Genomic DNA, 8,167 nt, shown 5'->3' with positions numbered 1-8,167 from the left:
TTATCAAAGCGTCGGGCTTCTAAATTTTCATAGGGCCCTCCCGGAATTCCTTCCAAAGCTTGTTGAATAATTTTTATGGATTCTGTCATTTCACCGATTCAGACTAAGTAACGGGCTAATGAATCCCCTTCTTTTTGCCATTGTACTTCCCAGTCAAACTCGTCGTAACACTCATAATGATCGACTTTCCGAAGATCCCATTGTATTCCGGAAGCTCGTAGCATTGGCCCTGATAAACCCCAATTTATTGCCTCCTCTCATTTTTTTTGATAAGTCAAAATTTTTTATTAATAGATAACAAAATTTACAAGAAATAGTTTACAAGAAAAGAGGTTACAGCAACCCCAAAAACTTGAAACTATTTGAACCGAAAATAATCAACATTAGGATGTTCAACAGAAATTAAGAACGGTGGTTTCCCATTGTAGTGTACTCCCACTTCATTATTCAATAAACAACCCCGCTTGGCCATTGCATCCGCTGAAAAATTCACCTCCCTAAAAGTGTGAATGAAACGTATAGACGTGTAGTGTCTACAGATCATAATCCACCTATTCCTCACAAACCATGGAACGAAATTATTCTTGAAAGCTTCAACAACTCCCATAGAATCAGACCGAATACAAATACGAGAAAAACCCCATTGCATAGCCCACTCCAAACCAACAACGCCTACCCCCTCATTGTGTTCTAAAAATTAGGATTTCGCGTAATAAGCTTTTGATATTCAGCAACCCCGGTTAAAAAATAAACGCAGAAATCTAAACATTTATCTATCCAACCATGAGGTAGATCAGCAGCTACTCCTCCGATACGAAAATAATTATGCATCATTTGCATACCTGTGGCAGCTTCGAATAGATCATATATCAATTCTCTCTCTCTGAAAACATAGAAGAAAGGAGTATGCGCACCTATATCCGCCATAAAAGGGCCAAGCCATAATAAATGAGAGGCTATACGACTCAGTTCCAACATAATTACTCTGATATAACGGGCTCTTTTAGGAACTTGAATATTTCCTAACTGTTCTGGTCCATTTACCGTTATTTCCTCGGTAAACATAGTAGCTAAATAATCCCAACGTGTTACATAAGGCAGATATTGTATAATTGTTCGGTTTTCCGCTATTTTTTCCATCCCTCTGTGTAAATAAACCAATATAGGTTCACAGTCAATAACGTCTTCACCATCTAGAGTAATGATGAGTCGAATAACGCCATGCATCGGTGGGTGATGAGGACCCATATTGACTATCATGAGGTCTTTTCTTGTAGCTGATACAGTCATATTTTTTCCCCGATTCATTATTCCATGAATTGCTGAAAACGAAACAAAGTTCATAAAAATTCAAAATCTAATAAATCAAATAATTCAAACTAAAGCTTCAAATTAACTTAACTAGTCTTTGGCTCCCGAATATCCAACCGACCAATTAATTCTTTATAACATATTCTAATTTTTTTTACAAATAAGCCAGCAACCGTTGCCATTTTACCAGAGTTTTTCCTATACCTCTCTGAGATAAAAAGTCCTTTTTGTGAAATTCAAAATGGAAAGCGAGTCTCCACATTTTATTGGTGAAACTTAATACTTGAAATTCAAAGGAAACGGACCCCTTGTTTTATTCTTTTTCTTCTTGCGAAATAACTGAGATGAATGCTTTTTTTTTTATCATAAAAAGAGCGCTTCTCCTTTTTTTTTCTTTTATAAAAAAATGGAGTTTATTAATCAATAAAAATAATATCGGTTTTTAAAATCTGGTTCTGGTATACACAAAAAATTTATTTTTTCATATACTACCTTTTACTTTCAAATTTAATGAATCAATCCAAGTTGCAATTTCATTCGGATATAGATACAAAAGGCTGGTCGAGTTCTTCAACCCCCAAAAAAAAGAAAGGGAAAAATTGAGCCGAAGAAGATTCTTAGGTCATTGAATCAGTATCCTATACGGGAAACCAGAATATAAATAAATATAAGACAAATGTGCGGGTACATTTGTTTGCCTTCATATATCATGCCATATCTGGCACGTTATAGATAGGAAGGAGATTTACCATTAATTGATGGTAAATCGTGGATACATATATATCCTTGACATACTGAAACGACTTCCATTACTGGTATCAAAACAATAACGATTCATACAAGCTAAGTCCTCTAATTGATAATTTGTCCAAAGAAAATTTTTCCATTTCATTAATTTATTTCTATCTCTATCTAAATTCTTTGGATCTTTATCAAGATGTTTGATCTCCTCCAAAAAAGTACCGCAGTTCTTAAGTTGTTCTTATTGTAAAATGTTTTCTTTCTATCCAAAACATTTCTTTTTTCCGAGTTTAAACAAATTTGAATTCTCAATTCTCTACGACATCTAGGAGCTAAAATATTTTCAGGAACAACAAAAGCATAATTTTTTTCATCTCTCTTTTCAAGCACCCTTTCATGTCTATGTCTTTTAATGGATTCATCAAAAGAATTATTATAACCGTTTTCTTTTTGTTGGTTTTTTCTATTAGTTTGGTGATTACTCTTATGGACCAGTGAAATAACTATGGTTTGATACATAATAAAAAGTCCATCTCCTTGTATAGACAGGCGAACAGGTTCAATAATCAATACTCCTTTGTTTATCAATTCTGTAAGATTTAGATCTTTTTGAATCAGCAATATATCCAGACGCATTTCTCCTCTTTGAATAGAGGATATCGCAATTTGCTTTGGATTGTTCAGTCTAAGCAGGAGACAATATATCTGGATACTATTAATTATTCTTTGATCCAAAGAACTATGCCATCTCAGTTGAAAAATAAAATATCTTTTCAGGAAAAAATCTAGTTCCGCTTCTGTGGTACTCTTCCATTTATTTTGATTTCTACTCTTTTTCATGTATGAGTCACTGTCATCCTCGTTAACTTCTTTTTCTTGGTTTGATAGATCTGATCCAATATCTTCTTGGTCTGATTCTTCTTTTTCTTCTTGGTCTGATTCTTCTTTTTCTTCTTGATTTTGATTTTCTAATTCAAGATCTTTTTTTTTTAGCTTTTTATTTTCACTGGTGGTTTTCTTTCCATTAAAATGGAAAAGAAGTGATTTTGTTGGTATAATCCACGGTTTAATCCTATATGTATCATATAGCCCCAACAATTCTGGGAAGAACCAAGGTGCAGATTTGATATGGGGCGGTTTAGTATTTCTTCATTCATCCCCATCCAATCAAAAAAAAAGTTTTTTCCACTGGACGGTTTTATTTGTTTATCAATCGCAAGATACGAAAGATCCTTCGTATCAATTTGATTAATGATTGAATAATAGTTAATTCCTGTTTTAGTATTTTTATCCATGCGGGTCTCAGTATCCATATTAGCCCAAGCCTCAATATCGATCTTCTTTCTAAGACAAAAAGAAACGATTCTCCAATCAAAATATTTTCTATCCGGATTTTTATCCGTATCAACAATACAATCTTCTCCTAGATAATGACTCATATATATGCCTGCCGGCATATAAAAAATTGGGGGTTTATTTGTGTTGTAGTTATAGGGAATTTTTCGGCTTCCCTTTACTTGTAATGGTGATAAAGAAATATATGAATCCTTACCTTCTCTATAATTGATATATTTCTGTGATAAAAGATCATATCCATACTGTTTTTTAAAAAATTTTGTTTTACTCGATAATGAATCCATTACATAAGCATTTTGTTTCTTATAATGAAATACATTTTTTTGTTCATATGAATCCAATTTTGTTGATGCATTGTTTGAAATCGTATGACTTTGATTGACTCCATTTCGTTGTTTTTGTAGAGCTAATTGAGACGATGTAATCTTAGATAAATTATATTGATAGTTATAATGACTATTTAACCAATTTTTCCACCCATTCGTTTCAAAATTGCTAAGTTTTTAATGTCTTGATTCAGAATAAAGTATTCCTTGTGTTCCAAAAAATTTCTTTATTCTATCTTTAAGATAAAAAGACGTTCCATTATATTGAAGTACAGATCTCATGTGATATTTGTTAATCACCTGGGTTTGTGATAATTTGTAAAATACATATGCCTGTGACAAGTCAACTGGGGCACAAAAATGATGTAAATTCTTATTACTAATATTAGAAAATGCCCTCTTTTTAGTCGAAATGACATGAATTCTTTTTTTTTCTTCAACTTCTTCTTTCTTTATTTCATCATTGTAACTTTTTTTATCAATCTCTCCTTTTTTTTAAGTCTAGGGAAAATTGTGCATTGATCCTGGGAATACTAATGAGATATAGAAGGGTGTCCATATATATCTTTTCAATCAAAAAGTTTAAAAAAGAGTGTTGTTTACGTATTAATCTAGCACTTCTTCTTTGGAATATCCGCAAAAAGCTTTTTGGCGCTTCTAATCTTTTATCGTTAGGATTAATATTTCTATCTGGAATTAGAAACGTTTTTTTCTTGTCATTTATTATTTTTTCAATTTGATTCTTAATTTACTTGTCTTATCAGCCAGATCTTCTGTTTTTTTTTTTCTGTTACTGAATAATTTGTCCAAGACATTGATCTAATGCGACTGGACGATTCATGAACTATCTGATTTTCTTTAAGAGAATTTTTTTTATTTTCACTCGATTCATATACTTTTCTCAATCCAACTAATATAATTGGATTTACTTTGCCAAGCTCTTTTATTCTTTTTTTTTTGAAAAAAATCCTTTTTATGAGTCCAACTTTCTTTTTCTTTTGAGTCCTTTAGAAACCCTTTTGTTTTTTCTTTTAAAACCCTTAGACCTAGAAAACTTTGTGTTTTTTTTTTTGTTATTCTTTTTTCTAGGTCTTTTAAAATGGGTTTTAATAAAGAAGGTCGTCTTCGGGGAGAACCAAAAGGAAATTCAGTTTCCATCCCCCAGACTGTCAAAAAGCAAGAATTTTCCTTTATTCCCCTTGGATTTTTATGATGAGATCGTTTCTTAGAACTGTTCCAAGGTTTCGGATAGAAAGGACATATGATCTTTATCTGAATACCCTTTGTTAACCAATTTTTTGGAAATTCCATTTCGGATAATTGAACACCATTATAGGTGCATTTAACATGCATTTCTCTACCCACTCTCTCCAATCCTCATTCCACTCCGGGGGTTGAAATAATAAGATACAGCTGATGTTTTTAGCTATTATCAATGAAGGCAATCCAATATATTTTCTAAAAATCGAGTGGGCTATTAACAAGCAACCCCTTATTGATTGACCAAATAGAACAGTATCCCAGCTTTCCGCTACTGCTAGCCGGTCATTTTCCTCCCCTTTCTTCTTCCTTTTTTATCCTTTTCTTTTGCCTCTTCCTCAAAACTGGAATTTTTTAATTCCGTACTTTTTATCATCCAATTCTTAAAAAGAAGATTCCAAATTCGAGAGGTATCAGCAAAAAAAAAAAACTTTTTGTAGATTCTGTCCAAAAAAAGGGGGAATGGATATTTGTTTGAAACGGTTCCCAAATACCTGTTTTACGTCTTTGAGCGCGCATAGATCCTTTGATTATATCTCGACGAAAATCCAATTCTTGCGCATAACGTAGGATAAACACTTCTTCTACTTCATCATTAGTATTCGTTGTACTATTTTTACGTTCGGTATCTGTAAAAATGACTACATGGTTGGCCTTTCTTGACCTAATTTCATGATCCTCAGCCGTTTCTTCTAAAATTGTTCCATCTTGTTGATCCAAACTGGTAATCAATTTGTATGACCATTGAGGAACTTCTTTACATATTTCTTTTATTCCAATGGATTCCTTTATAATTCTTTGATGATGTCTATCGGGTGTAACCGCATCAAATAAATATTTCGTTCTATTTTCTGAATTAAGTTTTCCTTCTTCTGGAAGGAAGTATTTTCTCTCAAATTTTTCCTTTTTTTCTTCAAATTCTTGGTAGTTTGTGGGAAGTATATTATGAAATTTATTTATCCAAATCCAACCTTCTTCTGAGAAAGCCTCATTCATATTTTTTTTCGCTTCCGCGGTGGGTTCCGTTCAAAAAAGGATCATACCCTTCAGGCAGGCAGTCTTGTTCAGTCTCATCATTGCATAATCTAATCCTTTTTTCAAGTACATCCAGTTTCAGAGACCCCCTTCTAGAGCATCAATTCTATTGAAAAATGCGTTGTTTATGTTCTTTTTTTTTCGTTGGTATAAACCCAATTATTATACAATTCTTCAGAAGAGGGTTTTTCAGTTGTGGACAAAAGTATCTTTCCTTTTATCATTTCCAAAAAGATTGACAAACTAGGTGGATATGTAAAATAGATTCTTTCTTTTCCATCACTTTCACATGTAAAAAAAAATAGTGTGACATTTCGTCTCGGACAGCATCTTCAAATTGATCATTTTTGATATATCGCACTGGACGATCCATCGTTTATAGTCGAAAAGAAGAGTAACAAGAGGTTTTTCAAACCAGATGAGGTCTTTATCTTCTTTAAGTTTAACTATTTCTAACTTCGAATTTTCTTCCGGACAAAGGGAAAGGGAAGGGTCTTCTTCGATGGATCCTTCTTCCTGTTTAGTCCCCTTCGTTTCGGAAATTGTTTCGATTTCTACATCTGTTTCTCCCTCACTTTCTCCCCTTTCTTCTCTTTCGGCAGTTTCTTCTTTTAGTTCCTTAGTAACAATAGGCGACGGCATTCTGCCTAAATAGTAGACACATGTGATAAATAAGAGTATACTAAAGATTCGAGCCATAGAATTTCCCAATTCTAACACAAGGTACTTATTCGATCCAATAGAATTATTTTACCGTATCCAGAATAATACCAATCCAACCCATTTCATGAATAAAATGTGACCAATTAACCAACCAACAAAACTACTTTTTACAAATAACATCTTGTTGTTGCATCGAAACATATAAATGTTGACTAATCTGGCTAGTGTTGAAGTCGGTAAAATGAAATGGTTGAATAATTGAAAAATGAGATTATTCAGGAATACACATTGAATGTTGAGATTACGCATTGAGTTTCTGGTAGTAGATCCATAATCAAAAACGTTTTTGTGGTTGTTCCAGAAGAAATGAAACAAAAGATACGGTAGAACTAGGACAGTTATTGTATGAGGTCTACCCAATGCTAGATGGAGAGGCACATAATAGATCGATATGAACATCATGAGCTGTCCCGTAATAAAACCCGTTGTTCCTGATACCTCCTTCTCGGTTCCTTCTTCCATAACCCGAGCTCGGAGAAGGAAGAGATAAGAGGGCCCTATGGAGAATGTGGTCAGAAATCCATAATAGAGTCCGACCACAACGACCGAATTTATTATCTTCATGCATAAGGATAATAGATTACCTAGTAGAAAAGATTTAAAAATCATCACAAACCCCCCTTTTTTCTTTTCTATTGCAATTTCTCGATTATTATATGATGATTTCTTAACTTTCCATATATAGAAATAGAAACAGATAGACTAGAAACGACATCTCTTATGTCAATGACACCAAAGGGATATTAAATGAATGGAATTGAGATATGGATGGAATTGGGATATAAATGGAATATAATGAAATAGAGACACTTTGAGGTTCCCTATGAAATGAGGCATGGAACGAAGCCACCACGAAGAAGTTCCGGGAGTTACGAAGGAAGCTTCGGGCTCATATTGGTCATGGGTTGAGAATGGAAATTGAACTCTATGAGCTCGAATTTACCGTTGTTCCTCAGTAGCTCAGTGGTAGAGCGGTCGGCTGTTAACTGATTGGTCGTAGGTTCGAATCCTACTTGGGGAGATTTTATTCATTCTGAATTGTTTCATTCAGAATGAAATGAAAGGGCTCGCGTTGACCGTTAGGAGTAGGTAACCCGTTCCCTGTTTCTTTCTATTGCATTCTATCCCATCATATCACATTCTGTTCTGCGATATTTGAGAATCGCCGTCAATACCTCGGTGTAGATCCGAGATAATCCTTTGTTCCATAGCCCGGGGGCTATTTACAAATAGCCAATTAATCATTCTCAGATGTACTAGTACTAGCAGTGTATCAAAGATGCAGTCATCGATTCTCCCGAGAGGCTACAATTACCGCGAGCAAACATATTAAGGACGAGTCACGCTTTTTGCTATGCTACTAATACTTGTACTTGCTCTTCTAGTCAGCCCAAGCCTGACTGAGGAAGAATATG

General features: G+C 33.9%; 1 non-coding gene and 1 pseudogene across 1 annotated transcript; one reads left to right on the top strand and one right to left on the bottom strand.

Moving 5' to 3' along the window:
* Positions 1 to 1,887: 1,887 nt before the first annotated feature.
* On the bottom strand, positions 1,888 to 7,527 carry LOC113295918 (annotated as a pseudogene).
* A 174-nt stretch (positions 7,528 to 7,701) lies between these two features.
* On the top strand, positions 7,702 to 7,773 carry TRNAN-GUU. Its single transcript has one exon. It is a non-coding gene; the product is annotated as a tRNA-Asn (tRNA).
* Positions 7,774 to 8,167: the final 394 nt, after the last annotated feature.

Source organism: Papaver somniferum, chromosome 1 (genome assembly GCF_003573695.1).
Source record: "Papaver somniferum cultivar HN1 chromosome 1, ASM357369v1, whole genome shotgun sequence".
Taxonomy (NCBI): Eukaryota; Viridiplantae; Streptophyta; class Magnoliopsida; order Ranunculales; family Papaveraceae; genus Papaver; species Papaver somniferum.
Note: the sequence above shows the minus strand (reverse complement) of the source record. Positions and strands in the feature narration are given on the sequence as shown.